We start from the raw sequence: 15,642 nt of genomic DNA on the forward strand, positions 1-15,642 counted from the left end.
AATATATGTGGTGATTTGAAAGTTATAGATATTTTGTTATAGGCATTCAGTTAGGCTATACTAAGTACATGTGTTTTCTTTGTGAATGGGACAGCCGAACTAGGGATAACATTATGTTACACCAAAGAGTGGAAAGGAAATTAACTCCAAACGGGAAAAATATTATTCGTGAGCCCTTAGTTGAATCCCAAAAAATATTTTTACTCCCTCTTCATATCAAGCTAGGAATAATGAAAAATTTTATAAAAGCAATGAAGGATAGTCCCAGATTTTTTAACATCAGGGAGAAATTTCCGAATTTAAGTGAAGGAAAAATTAAAGAAGGAATTTTTGTTGGTCGTCAAATAAGAGAGTTGATCAAAGATGATATATTTAACTCAATGTTAAATAATGTAGAAAGCTTTGGCTTCATTTAAAGACGTTTGCAAAAGTTTTATCGGCAAACAAAAATCCGACAATTACCACGATGTTGTTAATCAACCTCTTACCTCATACAGAGCTATAGGATGTAATATATCTTTGGAAATACATTTGCTTCACTCACATCTGGATTTTTTCCCGAATACCCTCGAAGACGTAAGTGACGAACACGATGAACGTTTCCACCAAGACATTTCGGTGATGGAAAATCGCTATAAATAGAAATGGAATACTAACGTTCTAGCCGATTACAGTTTGACATTAATTCGGGATGTGCCTGATGCTATTTATAACAGAAAAGGATCAGCGAAATCATCCTAACACAGGTATGACCATACAAAATTATAAATTTTACAGATTTTAACTATATTTTCCCTTATTTTCTTTTGAAGCACAATTTATTTAGAACTAAGGGTGATAGAAAAATTATATTTTCAGTTCTGCAATGTACGCAAAAAAGCCATTCAAGTAATTGTATCACACTTAGAGAAACATTAAACATTTTTTTTTGTCCATGAGTGATATTATTATTCATGCTCAAGAAAATAAAAACAAACCAAGACGTAGGAATTTAAGATTTAAAAAACCTCACATCAAACAAAACAACATGAAGTAAATATTTAATATTATGTCCACATATCGATCAAAAGATTAAATAAAATAATTATAATGAAAAAATTTGAATAGAATAATGTGTTTTTGGATGAAAACAGAATTTAGGCCTTTCACGAACACTAAATAAAACTCGATGACGTTCTATTTATTTAATATAAATAGGTGTGCAATGAAATTTAAAATTTATTTTTATTTTCATGATTAAGTAGTTTCCAAAAGACCATTTATGAGTAACGTACATGTATATATGAAAAAAAAATCGTTGTACGAGTATATCATTATATTTCAAAACAGATCACTTCAATTTCTTTATGAATTCTAGCCTATAATTAGTTTATAACTAGGACGTTTAGAGAATATACAGTTCTTTAAATATCCCCATTAAATAAATCACAGGCCAAATCATAACCTGACGAAAACCACATCATGATGTGATTTTTCAAAAATATCTTGTAAACGGGTAATCAACATTCTGACACTGTGGACTATAAATTTAATACTAGAGGATTTCAGCGCGGTAGCTAATATCACTAGTTCATCTTTGGATATCACTAGTGCTAATATCATTAGTTAATCTATTGATCACTAGTAAAATCTAATTTTCTTCTACTTTCCCATATCAGTGATATATTAATATATGGACAACCGTGGATAAGTTTAAAATATTAGTCAAATATTATTAGCAAAATATTAGGATAGCAACCTCTATAACCAGTTTTTATACTTCGTTTTAACAACGAAATTCGCTGTTTAGTTTCACGAAAACTGATAAATGTAATAATGGATTTAGCTATTGTTCTTCTAGTAAGTATTATTTTGTATATTGATGTTGGCTGAAAAGTTAAGAGAAATAAACAGTAATTTTTAACTTTCCTTCCCGCACTTCATCATTAGAGTCCGTAGGAGCGTAGCTAGATAAAGAGAAATAAGGTAGTTATTTGTGGAAAAATATTACCTATTCTCTTATGCTTACTGTCCTTATTCTCTTATGACCATATCCTTTCTAAATACGGTGGCTAATTTTCAAAAGAATGACTGTGTTAACATCGTACTCTCTCGATAAATAACAAGTTGCTTGAGTAGAAGTTGCATCGTACAGCACGAATTCCTACGTCATATAACAGTTGAAATATATTTCTTGTGTTTTTTCTATACATTTCTTAATTCATTTAAGAATTTATTCATCTTGGAATCAAAACTAATTTGTGTGCTTACAACAAAAGCTGGTAAGAAAGTAAATTTCATCAGATTCTTAGATAATTTTTGAACTATATCAGTTGTTATGCTGATGAATTAGAATGAAGTTTTCGTACATGTAAAGGTATTGTTAGAACTGGAGACAATGGTAATGTAAGGGATTTGCAACTAGGCAGAACACCACGTAGTGATGAATAAAATTGTTTAATTATATTTTAATTTTCACCGCCTCTTTGTTTTTCTTAATTTAAAAATTCTTATGGTGTTTTTGTTATTTATTCATTTTTTAGTCAATCAAATATTATGAGTAGCAAACTACGTTAGTTTCCAGCAACTTCATAAAAATCGTCTTGGAAGAACGCTTTTTTTTATTGGAAAGAACATGCGTATATTTTTCAAAGAAAATTTTAATTGTCGAATACGTTTTGGAAATTATAAAAAAAAAAAAATTACCTACTGATAGATAGGGTGGGGAAAAAATAAGTATAACTGAACAAATCAATGAATCCGGGAGGTCCCGAGTTCCAATCCCGATCAGGTATAATATAATATCTTTCATACGCTAAAAATTTGCATATTCATATTCAAACGCATAAGCTTCTATAAATTAATTTCTCAGTCATAAAAAAACGTTTCTTTAAGTCCTTTAAGATTCTATAGAATTTCATGAAATATATTACGCAAGTTTTTATAGTAAAAATTTAACAAATTTCTATATGATAATCTTTCACTTATTTTATAAATGTCACAGTTGTTCAGGTAAACTGACATGTGTGATTTTTTTAAATTCAAGCAGTAAAGTGACAAATTTATGACAATGAAATACCTTTCAGCAATCAGTCGAAGCAACAGCGATTTTAAAATCAGAGAGAATTCACAAATTTATGTAGTCTAGATCTTTTTATTTTGATTTCTTCATGTACCGTTTTCCTTGGAATTATATGTAGTTATTCTAAAGTTGTTTAAAATGTTCTGCAACAAGATAAATTAAAACAATAAACAATTAAAAATTTTCTTATTACATAGTCATTGATAAATGCTAAGAAAATACAAACAAAATATAAAATATTTTTATTGAAGGTAAGGCAGTATTTTCATACTAGGATAAATTTTTTTACTAAATAAATTACTAAATTACTAAATAAATCATAATCCGTTTAAGTTTTATTTAATCATAAATCTATCCGGAAATTAAAGAAAAAAAATGTCAAAATGTGCAATATTAATAATATACGTTATAAAAACGTATAACAAGATAAAATATTAATATTGAAAATATTCTTTCTTGTTTATATAATAGAAATGAAAGGAAGGGAGGGACTTTGTGTTGAATAGTCGAGGAATGTGTAGTTGTAAGGGATGATACCCTGCTAAGGAAGTAAATACAAGTCTTTCTTACTTAGCTTATTGTGTTTCCTTGCCAACTTTAAAATAAAACGAAAATAAGTTACTACTGTTAATCCCATTGTTTCTACATGGTGGTATTAAAGTTAAGTAAAGCTAGCTAATTCTTGTTTTTGGCGAATTTGTAACAAAATATTTTTAAGTAACTGTTGTTTCGTTTTACTTTAATTTTATTTACCACTATAAATGAATACTTTATTTAGACCATAGCGTAATTACACGTTATATAGTTACGCAAAGAAATATGGTTGTCCTGTCCATAGATAATAAAAAAGTAATTGTCTTATTGTTTGCCTCGGTAGATCATTGATCACGGTCTTAATTGGAAAAAAATTATTAATGTTATCATGTAATAAATTATAATAACTTAATAATATTACATAGATATTACATTTACACTGTCAATATATTTACGTTTATTAAAGGCAAATCTCAAAAATTTGCACTAAATATAAAAAAATGTGGTGCTGGATAGGACTCCGGCTCATTACAGATTACAAGTTCGAAATTACCTAAATGAAGCAAATCCAAATAGATGGACTGATTGAGGAGGCACAACAGTATGGCCTCCTGCATAGTCTCCTTTTTTTCAGACTTTTTAACCACTCAGGAGCAACCGGTAATCGCCTAGAAGACGCTGCCTCGGTCGGCCCTGAGTGACGTGGTTGCAAATTAACCCACCCTCTGCATGCAGCTAACATCGCTGTCCTACCCGTCGGGATCCCTCCTGGTTCATTGAGACATCATGACCACCACTTCTGGTTGCCACGACAACCCTCCCCAGAAAGGCTACCCTTCCCGCCACTACACCCTAATCAGAGTCCGGGTATGCACCCCACGCATACCTACCCCCCCTCCCGAATCGCGCCCACCTCACATACCGTGAGGGTCCTCAATGCTTCATCGGAGCGCCCCAATCCAACCACTCTTGCATGTGGATGGGCTAAAAACGTCCACAGCATTGAGGCTACCTTCCTTGTTCCTACAAGTGTCCACGATTCAACCCCTGGCGACCTTGTTTCAAAAATATAAACAATAAATATGTTTCCCAGACAGTGCACCCCCGGGGGTACTCCTAGCATTTCTAGGCGTCATACTTTTTTGAAATCTAACCAGTCATGATGGACCTCAAATCCTACAGGATAGCAATAGAAAATAGAAAAAAATGGCAAAAGAGATAAAAATTTATAACTAGACATAATTAAGTCTTATCTCCTGGAAACAATTAAATACACGCAAAAAAATGTTGTTCATGCTGAATGGGGTTCCGGCTCATTACAGGTTACAAGTTCGAGATCACCTAAATTAAGCGTACCAAATAGATGGATTGATCGAGGAGGCCCAGCAGCATGGCCTGCATAGTCTCCTGATCTCAATCCTATTGACCTTTTCTTATGGGGCCATTTAATGACACTTATAGAGACACTTGTAAGACAGTCCCGTGGATATTATAGAATAATTACCTACAAGAATTCTAAATGAGATTGAGAGAATTTGTCAGACATCTGACATCTTTGAAAAATCTGGCAGTAATTGAAAAAAAATAAAAAACGCCTGGATGCATGTATTTTGAATGAGGACCGTTACTTTGAACAACTACTGTAGTTTCTTTTATTAATTTTTTATTATGTGATTCGATAATCTATTGTTGTTAAATAAAGTTTAATTGAAAAAAAAAATAAACAAAAAAAACATTTCATTTAATAACCAGTGTCCGTTTGTTAAAAAAAAATAATAAAATTAATTTGTTAAAAAATTATTATAATATTCAATAATATTATTTTTTACTGTAATATTTCCAATATTATTAAGTTATTATAATTTATTACTGATAACATTAATAACATTATTCCAGTTGAATTTGTGTTGAATATTTAATTTTATTCGGGAGGAAATGAAAATTGTTTTTTTTAATCTAGAATTACTCACTTCAAGAATTTTTGACATAACATTGTTATATATGAATAAATGAAGTGTTTTTTTTTGTCATAAAACGCTTAACCTTTTTTTTGTAATAACATTTAAACATTTAAATAAACTAGCGGTTTAAAAAGTTACGTAGCCGGCATATTGAAATGAATTGAGAAATCTGATTTATTATTTTTTTATACAAGTGAACCTGTAGAAACCCTAGCAGTATACGAAATCTCAGCTTTATAAGATTAGCCATTCCTAATAATGGTTAATATTTTGTATTTTCATGTTAAAAATTCAAAATGGTGGATATCCGATTAACTAAGCGTTTTCGGACATATATTAATATAAGATCTTTTCTTAATTACGATGTGAAAGAACATTCCCTGAATTCTTGAAACGGTTTTTATAAACATTCTGCGTATATGCATTTTTTTCTACCACGACAGATAGGTTTTATTATCTTGTGTATTCAAGAATAATTCTAAAAAAGTAAATTCAAGAGTAACGTAAAACATTTTCTAATAACATTTTATGATACTCATATTTAGTTTTAGTAATAATAATAATAATAATTATTATTAAAATATTTTACATTTTATCCGGTTATAAGTATGGTTAAAAATGATTAAAAAATGTATTTAATGTATTGAAAACATATTATTAAGGATACCAGCAAGTAAAATTTTATTGTAGATAACATTTAAACTATTTAATTATAATAATGACATTATAACAATGCCATGCCGATTAGGTATGGCATTTTTCATACGCTAAAACATTCCATTTTCATGTCCCACGCACAAGCTTCTAGCTATGTAGCGATATCAAAAAATAATAAATAAAAATAAATAAACATCAATTTCATTAGTTTTTTATGAATTTTAATTTTTATTTAAAATATTTCCCCTAACTATTTTGTTGTACAAGAGTTTTAAAAATTTCCTGGAATTTTAAATTTCCAAATCTACATGTTATTTATAATTAAGGATTTAGATGCTGGACAAGTTTGATTTATTGTTTTCTCGAGTTCTGTAATACTGATAATATATTTTTATAACATTAACTGCTTGCCCTTTATACGTGTTCAAATGTAATAATTACATCGTATATATTCTTGGGGAGTTTTAAGAAGATTTATGGAGTCAGGATTCCTGGAATATTTTTAAAGAATTTATTTTCCCAACCGTCATGTATAATAAAGGATAAATATTGTTTTCAGTTAAAATAATGACCTCAGAGATTTTTATATTTTTGGGTACTAGGGATCTCCTCAAAATGAGAACATTTGTAAAAATGGTGTTTAAAAAGTTAGACATGTACGCGTATGCATATGTATCAATCCATAAGTTTCTTTATATCTCAACAATAGAATATAAAAATTTAATTTTTTAATTTTTTTGAGGAAATTGTTTGGGTGAAGATGTGAAATCGTGATGTGTGAAATTTGGTAAAAGATTTACTGTGATGCAGTTTGAGTACTAGTCAAATTTTCCCCACAAAAAATACAACACCGCCCTTATAAAAAATAGTATATTTCTATCCTTTTTTTTTCGTATAAAAATATGTAATTTTTTAAATCAATATTTATGTACTTTCTAGTACTATTCAATACTACTACTACTATTATTCTTCTGTCTTTTGTATTTAGTTTCTTTTACAGCTTTCTTTAAAGCCTTATACTTTAATTGTTATTCATCAGCCCTCAAGGTCGGTCCCGGGATTGGCCGCGCCAACCTGAACCGTGGGGATCCAGGGTACTCCTTAACGGTCGATGACCGGCTAGTATATGTAAATATATCTATGAGCGTATAAGTGTGTATCTGTAGTTTCTAATCACCACATATATTTTAGGAGTTTTTGAAGTCAAAGGTTCTAAGGTTCAAATCCTAGTGAAGGCAGCTGCCTTTACTAAGATTAATAAAGTAACTACTTTTATACGGATTTGAATACCAGATCGTGGTTAACGGAGTTCTTTGGCGGTTGGGTTTCAATTAATCACACATCTCAGAAATGGTCGACCTAAGACTGTACAAGACTACACTTCATTTACTATCATACATATCATCCTCATTCTTCCTCTGAAGTAAAACCTTATTGGTGTTCCGGAGGCTAAACAGAAAAAGAGTATCTTATTTTTTTCATGCAGTACCTTTAAAGTAAATGAAGAGGACTTTGAGTAAATTTAATTGCGGGAAAAAATTGTCGTTTTTGAGATCAACACTTGTTTTTTTGGTATGAAGATAATATTTTTTATACTTAAAGATTCAATCGAGTAATGATCTGAGTGCACAGTGTAATTGAAGTTAGATATAGGAAGAGTTTTGCGTAAAAGCTTTGGTATTAGAGGAAGGCGCAGCGATTACGCGGAAACCGATTCGCGATTCCGCGAATCGGTTAATGTGGTAGTTGAGGGCTGTAAGTGATGGAAGCTGATCGTTGCTGGAAGAGGACATACGAAGGCGATAGTAGCATGTGTAAATACATTCTTCGGGGGTCAGAATTTTATGTATTCAAGAATAATATTAAAGAAGTGTATTCAAGAGTAATGTAAAAAAGCTTTTCTAAATTATATTAGCATTATATAGATGTTTATATTTAATTTAATATCAACAAAATTGTATATATTGTGTATTTCGAATTAGAAACGCTACTTAAAATTTAGTTTTACTGTAATAAAGTTATGCAATTCGTTGCTAATTTAAAAAAAAATAATTTTAAAATCAGATTTTTATAAATGTTAAATTAGATATTAAATATGGTTTATTTTGTTTTATAACGTTTGTAAAATGTATGCTTTTATTAACTTTTATCTAGTTAAAAGTTATATTTCATGTTAATTATTTTTATTATTTGAAAACAACCATTATTAGATGTAGAAACAATTTTTTAAATGTATTTTTAAAGATGTTTTAATTAAAAATTAATTAAAGACAAGATTTCTGCTGGAGACGTGGAAATAAAAATATCATAAAAGTGTTATTATTTTTGCAGAACTTTTAATAATAATATAAATAATTTTCTAATTAGTTAACAATTTTAATAGAAAGTAACAAGTTTAGATTCATGTAACAAATATTTCATTATTTATTAAGAAGTTAGTTATGGGTTTTCTTTAGAATATTCAAAAATAGCAGCTAGATTTCCTTTATAATGAAGAAACAAAATTAACTAAATTATCAAGAACATGAAAACGAGGTAGTAAATAATTACTTATTTAAATTTTGATAAATATTCTTAATTGTTTTTACACCTACATTATTTTCGTGATTTTGTTAAGTCGTTTGACTAAGTTTACGAGTTCACTTCGTTCTTTTCTGTTCCAAATCAATAATTTAATTTAAATATAATATGCAATTATTCGTAATACTTTCATTTTATTTGTTTGCGGTTGATTGAGTTACGTGAATGGGGGTAAGATATTAATCTATCGTACTATTCATATTACAATTTTTTTCAATATTATGCTATGATAATATACCATATCCCCTGGTACTGAGTGACTCAGGGAAAACGTTAATTTTGATAATAAAATTATATTCTTACGAAAAAATTATATTAAATAAATTTATTTATAACATTTAAATAGAAAAAACCATTTCATTTATGAATACCTGCACGAACTTCATTTTTTATAAATCATGTCTTACACATAAACTTTTTCATAACATTTCTGCAGTTTCGTAGTGAAGCTCAGCATGGATCGACAAATTTCAACAATTGCTGTTCGGTTCTTTTTTCTTACTTCCTTGTCCGAAGTAAAGAAAGTATTGTGATCGCTAAAAATTTCGGTTTTCAGATTTCAACGGAAATATCCACTTTGACAATCCCTGAATCCTTTTTGACTAATTTCGGCGTGACGTTTGTACGTACGTATGTATCTCGCATAACTGAAAAAAGATTAGCCGTAGGATGTTGAAATTTTGGATTTAGAACTGTTGTGACGTCTAATTGTGCACCTCCCCTTTTGATTGCAATCGACTGGACCAAAAGTATCAAAAAAGGCCAAAATCTAAAAAGTTTGAATTTTGGAAATCTTCTTAACTGCAGTAATAGCTCTCGTTGAGAGCTTTTCAACGATATATCAAAGTGGTACTTTATTTCATTGGTTCCAGAGTTTAGCCAAATAAAATTTTAATTAATGAAATATTTGTATCTTTCAAGGGGAAGGCACATTTGTTTGAATCAGACTTCATCTCCTTTTTTTTTTAATTTAAATATATTGATTTATTAATAATTATTAACCTCTGATTGTAAAATTTTTTTTACGATAAATAATAAAAATAAAAAAAAATAAATGAAAAAAATATCAAGTTATTAATGAAATAAATATATTTATGTATATAATTTCATTTAAAAAAAAATTTTTCCTTTCATTTAAAAAAAAATGTGTATATGTAATTTAATAGGCGTTCAATTTGGATGCCTTTCCTGTAAGAGTGGCAGATGTTAAAAATTGTCTAACTAACGTAGTAAAAAACGAGTGGAATACTGAATGGAGGAGTTTAAATACAAAATTAAACTCAGTAAAAACTGCTCCATATAAATGGAAAAGCGATGTGAAGTTGACTCGCCGAGAACAAGTAGCTGTGACCAGATTTAGAATCGGTCACACGCGATTAACAAATTCATATTTGTTAACCGGCGATGAGAGACCAATGTGTGGTGTTTGCAATAAAACACTTACAATTAAGCATCTAATAGAAGAGTGTACAATATATGAGGACCTCAGAAAGAGGTTCCGTCTAAGAAATTATATTACTGCTGATTTAGCTAATCGGAAATGAAAGAAAAATAGTTGCACATTTACACGGCAGTGGACTTCTTAAAAGTCTATAAAAATGGAAATTTTAAAGCTGTGTTAAAGAGTCTCTAAGAGGTAGTTTCATCCATATATGAGAGTCTCGAACGTTGCACGTATAGCGACGGGAGGTAGCCCTCTTGCCTAGGCCACCCTGGCTTGTCTGCATTCAAGAGCAGTGAGTCGGGGTGTGTCTAATGATGGCATGGGGTGCCATCTCAAGGGTGGACTGAGGGCACGAGGCTATGGCTGGGCGCAATGCATGCCTGTAGCCTGTTTATATGGAGAGTCAACTGCCACGGCATTCTGGCGCGACTGATATTCTGCTTAACGGCGGTTCTGGTCGCCCCGAGGGTGCTAAAATTAACAAATAATCGAGACAGGTAGAAGAAGATAATGGTATTGATAACTTGTATTTTTAATTACATGGTTTTTTGAGAACCTTATCTCAAATTTTAATATCGGGGCCCTTTACACCCCGTAAGTGTTGTGCTTGTCTTTGTTATTTGTGTTTTAATGTTCTGTGTAGTTTGTGCTTTTAAATAAAATGTAAGGGCCCTTTACACCCTTACATATGACGATCTCGATGGTGATACTAATTTATTTCTAAGAACGTGACGAGGGCTAATGACCTTAGTAGTCGATGCCCGTAAAAATTTAAGAAAGAAAAAAAAAATAGGCGTTCAAGGAAGTCACGTGGTGTCTTCATCAAGCCTTTAGTTTTACTTTTGTAGCAGATCAACTCTTTTACAGTTTGCTTTTAAGGTGATTCTACAAGAAGAAATCGAACGCTGAAAAATCAGGAGATCTTGAGGCCATGAAATATCACTATTTCTGGAAATCATACTGTTACCAAATAATTGCCGAATAGCGGAAATCGTTATTTGTATGATGTTATCCATCTTTTTTGAAACAAAGCGCAGTCAATAATTTGTGGAAATGTTTATATCTTTTGCGTAATAAAGTTTTTCAGCATGGCGACGTATCGATCTGATGTGACTATAGCCGTGAGGCCATCCTAATTTTTAACAAAATAAGGCCTATTATGCCGTATGATGATGCAGCATACCACTTTGGAATCTTGTTGCTTTGTAGCGGGCGTTGGTATAGCTTTTTAGGATTCTCTAGTGCCCAAAGAAAATTTTACTTATTAATAAATCCGTTAAGTTGGAAATTGGTTTCGTCCGACATCCACAATTTGTTATCAAAGTCACTGTCCTCGTTTGTGTTAACAACTATTCGTTCAAGAATTGACGATGCATTATGCAATCGTTTGGTTTCAGTTGTTGGACGATCTGAAAGTTGTACGGAAGTAAAGTAAGCCGAGCAATTGTATTTATCTAACAGTTGAACTAAGCGACTCTGAAGACAATGCATAACGACTAATTGGACAGTATGAGCTTCTTACAATAGCAGCTTGTTATTACCTGGCGACTGACATAAAGAGTCTCGATATTGTTGGCGTACGAACGGTCCGTACAACGCCTGATAGTTTCTTTTTAATTGGCGAGCCTGTTTCCTCAAAATTACCTATCCATTTGTAAACTGCATGTGCTGACATTTTTTTTAATGACAGTGTAGTGGCAAGATGAAACGAATTGGAGCGCAAGGATGTCAGAGGGTGCTGTATACGGACTTATGTCTTTTGCTGCTGGGTTCTTGTGAACTGACGGGTAATAAATAGAAAACTGATTGATTTTCGTGGTTTGTGTGAATTTTGGGACTGCATTCCGATTCAGAATGGGAAGATGGCGTATGCTGGGTTCTATAAGTGATATACTAGCCAAGGCAACAAACACAAATTTCAAAATTTTCCCGTTTCTCTGAATTACCTTGTACAAAATTCACTCACTTAAAAGTTTCAGAAGGATGTTGTTGCTGGTATAATAATGGTTCGAGATGATTTAGTCAGTACATACCAGATTAAATTGACTCGACCTATTTATATAATTACATATAAGCGTTTCCAGAAGTTATTATATTACAAATTATTTTCCCTGTTGAACCAATGTATACTAATATATACGAGTATTATTATTTCATGATAGAGAGGATTAATAAACTGTTTCCACTTTTCGTTGCGAAACTATCATGACTTTATTGTTTAAAATTGTAACTTAACTTTAATAAATGTAAATTCAGTGTATTATAATTTCAAATTATTAAATTGTTTTAAATTTAAAACTTATTGATTAAAATATTTAAAAACTAGTGAAATTAATTTTAAATGCCGCTAAAAATTATGTCCCCTTCCAAACTGCATATTTTAAAAAACTGATTTATTTATCACAAGGAAGCATGTTTTTTTCTTCACTGTCCAGAATTGAAAAGTGGAAACTTTAGTTCGTTAATCAGTGATGCTATTGAGAAAGAGGAAATGAGATGTATTTTTTTATTTGAAGCTTTTGTCTGAATTTCAGTTATGCTTTTCAGTATATTTTTATAATTTGTATCCTTTTACATTTCTATTTCAATTACTTTCTGTGTAGTGAATTTATTACACTCTACGGTTGAATAAATTCATTTATGTACTTGTGTATTAATTACTTTTAACATTATAATATTCTTATTTTCACAATTTTTTCGGACTATTACTTAATTTTTATTTCTAGCTGATGGATTTTTGCTTTCATCGTGATTAATTTATTCTTTCTGTTTGTGAGAAACTCTTTCTTTCTTTTCTATCCCTTATTGTCATTGTTTGTATTCACCTATTGTACATTAAAAACGTGTTTTGCCTTTTTGTACTATTTTTATAACTTTTTTTTAGAATATTCCAGATATGTTTATTCACAATTTGCTACAGTTGTGCTAGTGACTGTTCCAATGATAATAACCAGTCTCATTTTTTCATTTAAAAAATCCAGGATTAAGTAAATTTGATAAAAAAAGTTATTAGGTAGACTGAAGTATAACGTACTGTTTTAAAATATACTTCACACATTATAAGAAGTATTCAGACAGATGTTTATTACACACGTTTAAAGAATTTACTATTGTTTAATAGTAGTTAAAATATTCATATTTAACAAAAAAAAATTAATAAAATTATGTACTATATAATAATAAGCATAAAAATGTTGCTATATTGTTTCCTAATACAGAAATAAATTGGATAAATCTGAAATATGTCACAAATAACATTATAGAACATAATAGAAGTTGCACAGTAATATTTTCAGATATGAAATGACAAATTGTTAATATAACGAGCTGATATTACATATATTAAAAGAGAGTATGAATGTGAAGCAATTGCAAAAGAGTGGAATAATGGAAGGAGAAAGGGTGGAAGAGTCAGCAAGCAGTTACTAACTGGCAATTTGTCATACGAAATGGACATCTACTGTGTGACTACGTAATATTACTGTAATATCATATTATGAGAGAAGTGAGCGTGAATCGACCGGGTCGGACTGTTCAAGTCTTGATTGTACTCGCCGGACGACATTCCATTTAATGGTGTTCGGTGAGATCGTTGAAGAGAAAGATGACTGTACGTTGAGTAGTAACAAAAGAGACGGGACCGAGATTCATAAGAGAGAGTGAAACCGAAAGGGGAAGATCAAGAGATGAGAGATTTGAAGAGGAGGGGATGAGAGAAACGAGGTCCATCTTGGCGATACTCGTTTCCGTACATGCCGACCCCTGTCACGGTTTCTTCCTAATGACAAGACGGATAACCGGAAACGTCAACTGTCTTGATTGATTACAGGATTAAGAAACCGGCCGTGTACTTCCAAATAGTATTGTAGCCTAACTTAACGATCGATGACCTACTCTCTTATGCAAGTTTATATACTACACAGATTGTCATAACATTAATGACGTTCTCTTTTCATAAATATAATTTTTGTAGATGTTTAATTAATATTTTTAAGTTAACGCTTAGTACTTCCTTTTTATTACGAAAACTAGCTCAATAATTTTTATTTTCAAGTTTTCGAATACAGATAGTTCAACTTGAATAAAACTTAAATGTGGTATAAGTTAAAACATTTACAGTTTGAGAAAATATATTTAAAAAAATATTTTAAATTATATTTTAACTTAAATGTAGGCTATATGTTTTTTTAAGTTATTTAATTCTATATAAATATGAATGAAAATCTTTCGTTTTTTAACTAGAATGATACGTGTCTGATTTTTTGTGATAGATGAACAATAGAACTGACTTGTAAAATAAATTAAAGGCCTCTTTTTTAATAAATTAAATGATGCTGTATTCCTTTAGTCTTAATATAATTTTTTTTTTTCAAATTAAACTTCACCCACATTTTCTGTAGACTATTCAAAAATGATAATAAAATGCAGTATTTAACTCTGTGTTCGAAACTAAATTTGAAATAAATAATATGATAATTATTTCAAAAACACTATAATGAGTGGGATAAAAATAACGCCGGTTTTAAATTAATCGTCATTAGCGTCTGGAGGGATTATCAACCTTGAATGTTTTGCTTATCTTACAAGTATTAGTTCCAATTAACAGTCATGGATCGCTATACAACGGAGAAACGTAAAATTCGGGGAAATGTTAAGTACAGAAAACGTACCGAATGAATTAACAGTTCGGCGATTAATGTGAAATTTTGAAGTTTTAAACATAAAACAATCTGATCGCCCTCGCTTCGATCGGTCTCTTGATAATATCGAGTCAATTATGCTACAGTGTTGCAACAAACCCAAGAACGTCAGCTCGTCATCGTTAAAAAGAATTTGGGATAAACGGAACGACTTTAACGAGAATTTTAACAAAAGATCTGCATATGTACCGTACAAAATACAGTTAACACAACAACTTAAGCTATACTTTAAGCGCCGAAAGTTTGCTAATTTTATGTTGTAGCGTCAAGCAGTAAACAGTGATTTTGCAAACATCATAATGTTTAGTGATGAAGCATGGAAGTATACTATACGTAAAATTGTTTAATTTGGGGACAGAGAATTCTCGAGCTCTTCATGAGGTTCAGTGCATTCACTGAAAGTCTTTGATGAAGATTTTGGTTTAATGGGGTTATCGGTCGGCCCATACATTTTTGAGATAGAGGTTGGAAATGCAGTTAAGATTAACTCCATTTTTGTTTTATGTTTTATGATGAAAGATATCGATCGTAACAGGTCGACCGAAATCTTTTGGCCACATTTAGACTCAGATTGCCGGCAATAACTGGTTGATTCAAAATGACTCTGCAACACGCCACGCTGCGGGAGAAACACTCGATTTATTACGTGAGAAATTTCCAGACCGCATCATTTCAAACTATGCCGACCAAACCAGGCCACTGAGA

At 30.8% G+C, this 15,642-nt stretch overlaps 1 protein-coding gene across 20 annotated transcripts in view; it reads right to left on the reverse strand.

Annotated features, from left to right (window-relative positions):
- LOC142325978 (CUGBP Elav-like family member 1) overlaps positions 1 to 15,642 on the reverse strand; it is a 1,952,897-nt gene that overhangs the window by 1,468,957 nt on the left and 468,298 nt on the right. For all 20 annotated transcript variants that reach the window (XM_075367994.1, XM_075367987.1, XM_075367984.1 and 17 more), the window contains exon 3: positions 3,059 to 3,204. The gene's annotated coding sequence lies outside the window, so the exon portion shown is untranslated. The remainder of the gene's footprint in view (positions 1 to 3,058; positions 3,205 to 15,642) is intronic.

This window comes from Lycorma delicatula, chromosome 6 (assembly GCF_047948215.1).
Source record: "Lycorma delicatula isolate Av1 chromosome 6, ASM4794821v1, whole genome shotgun sequence".
NCBI classification, from domain to species: domain Eukaryota; kingdom Metazoa; phylum Arthropoda; class Insecta; order Hemiptera; family Fulgoridae; genus Lycorma; species Lycorma delicatula.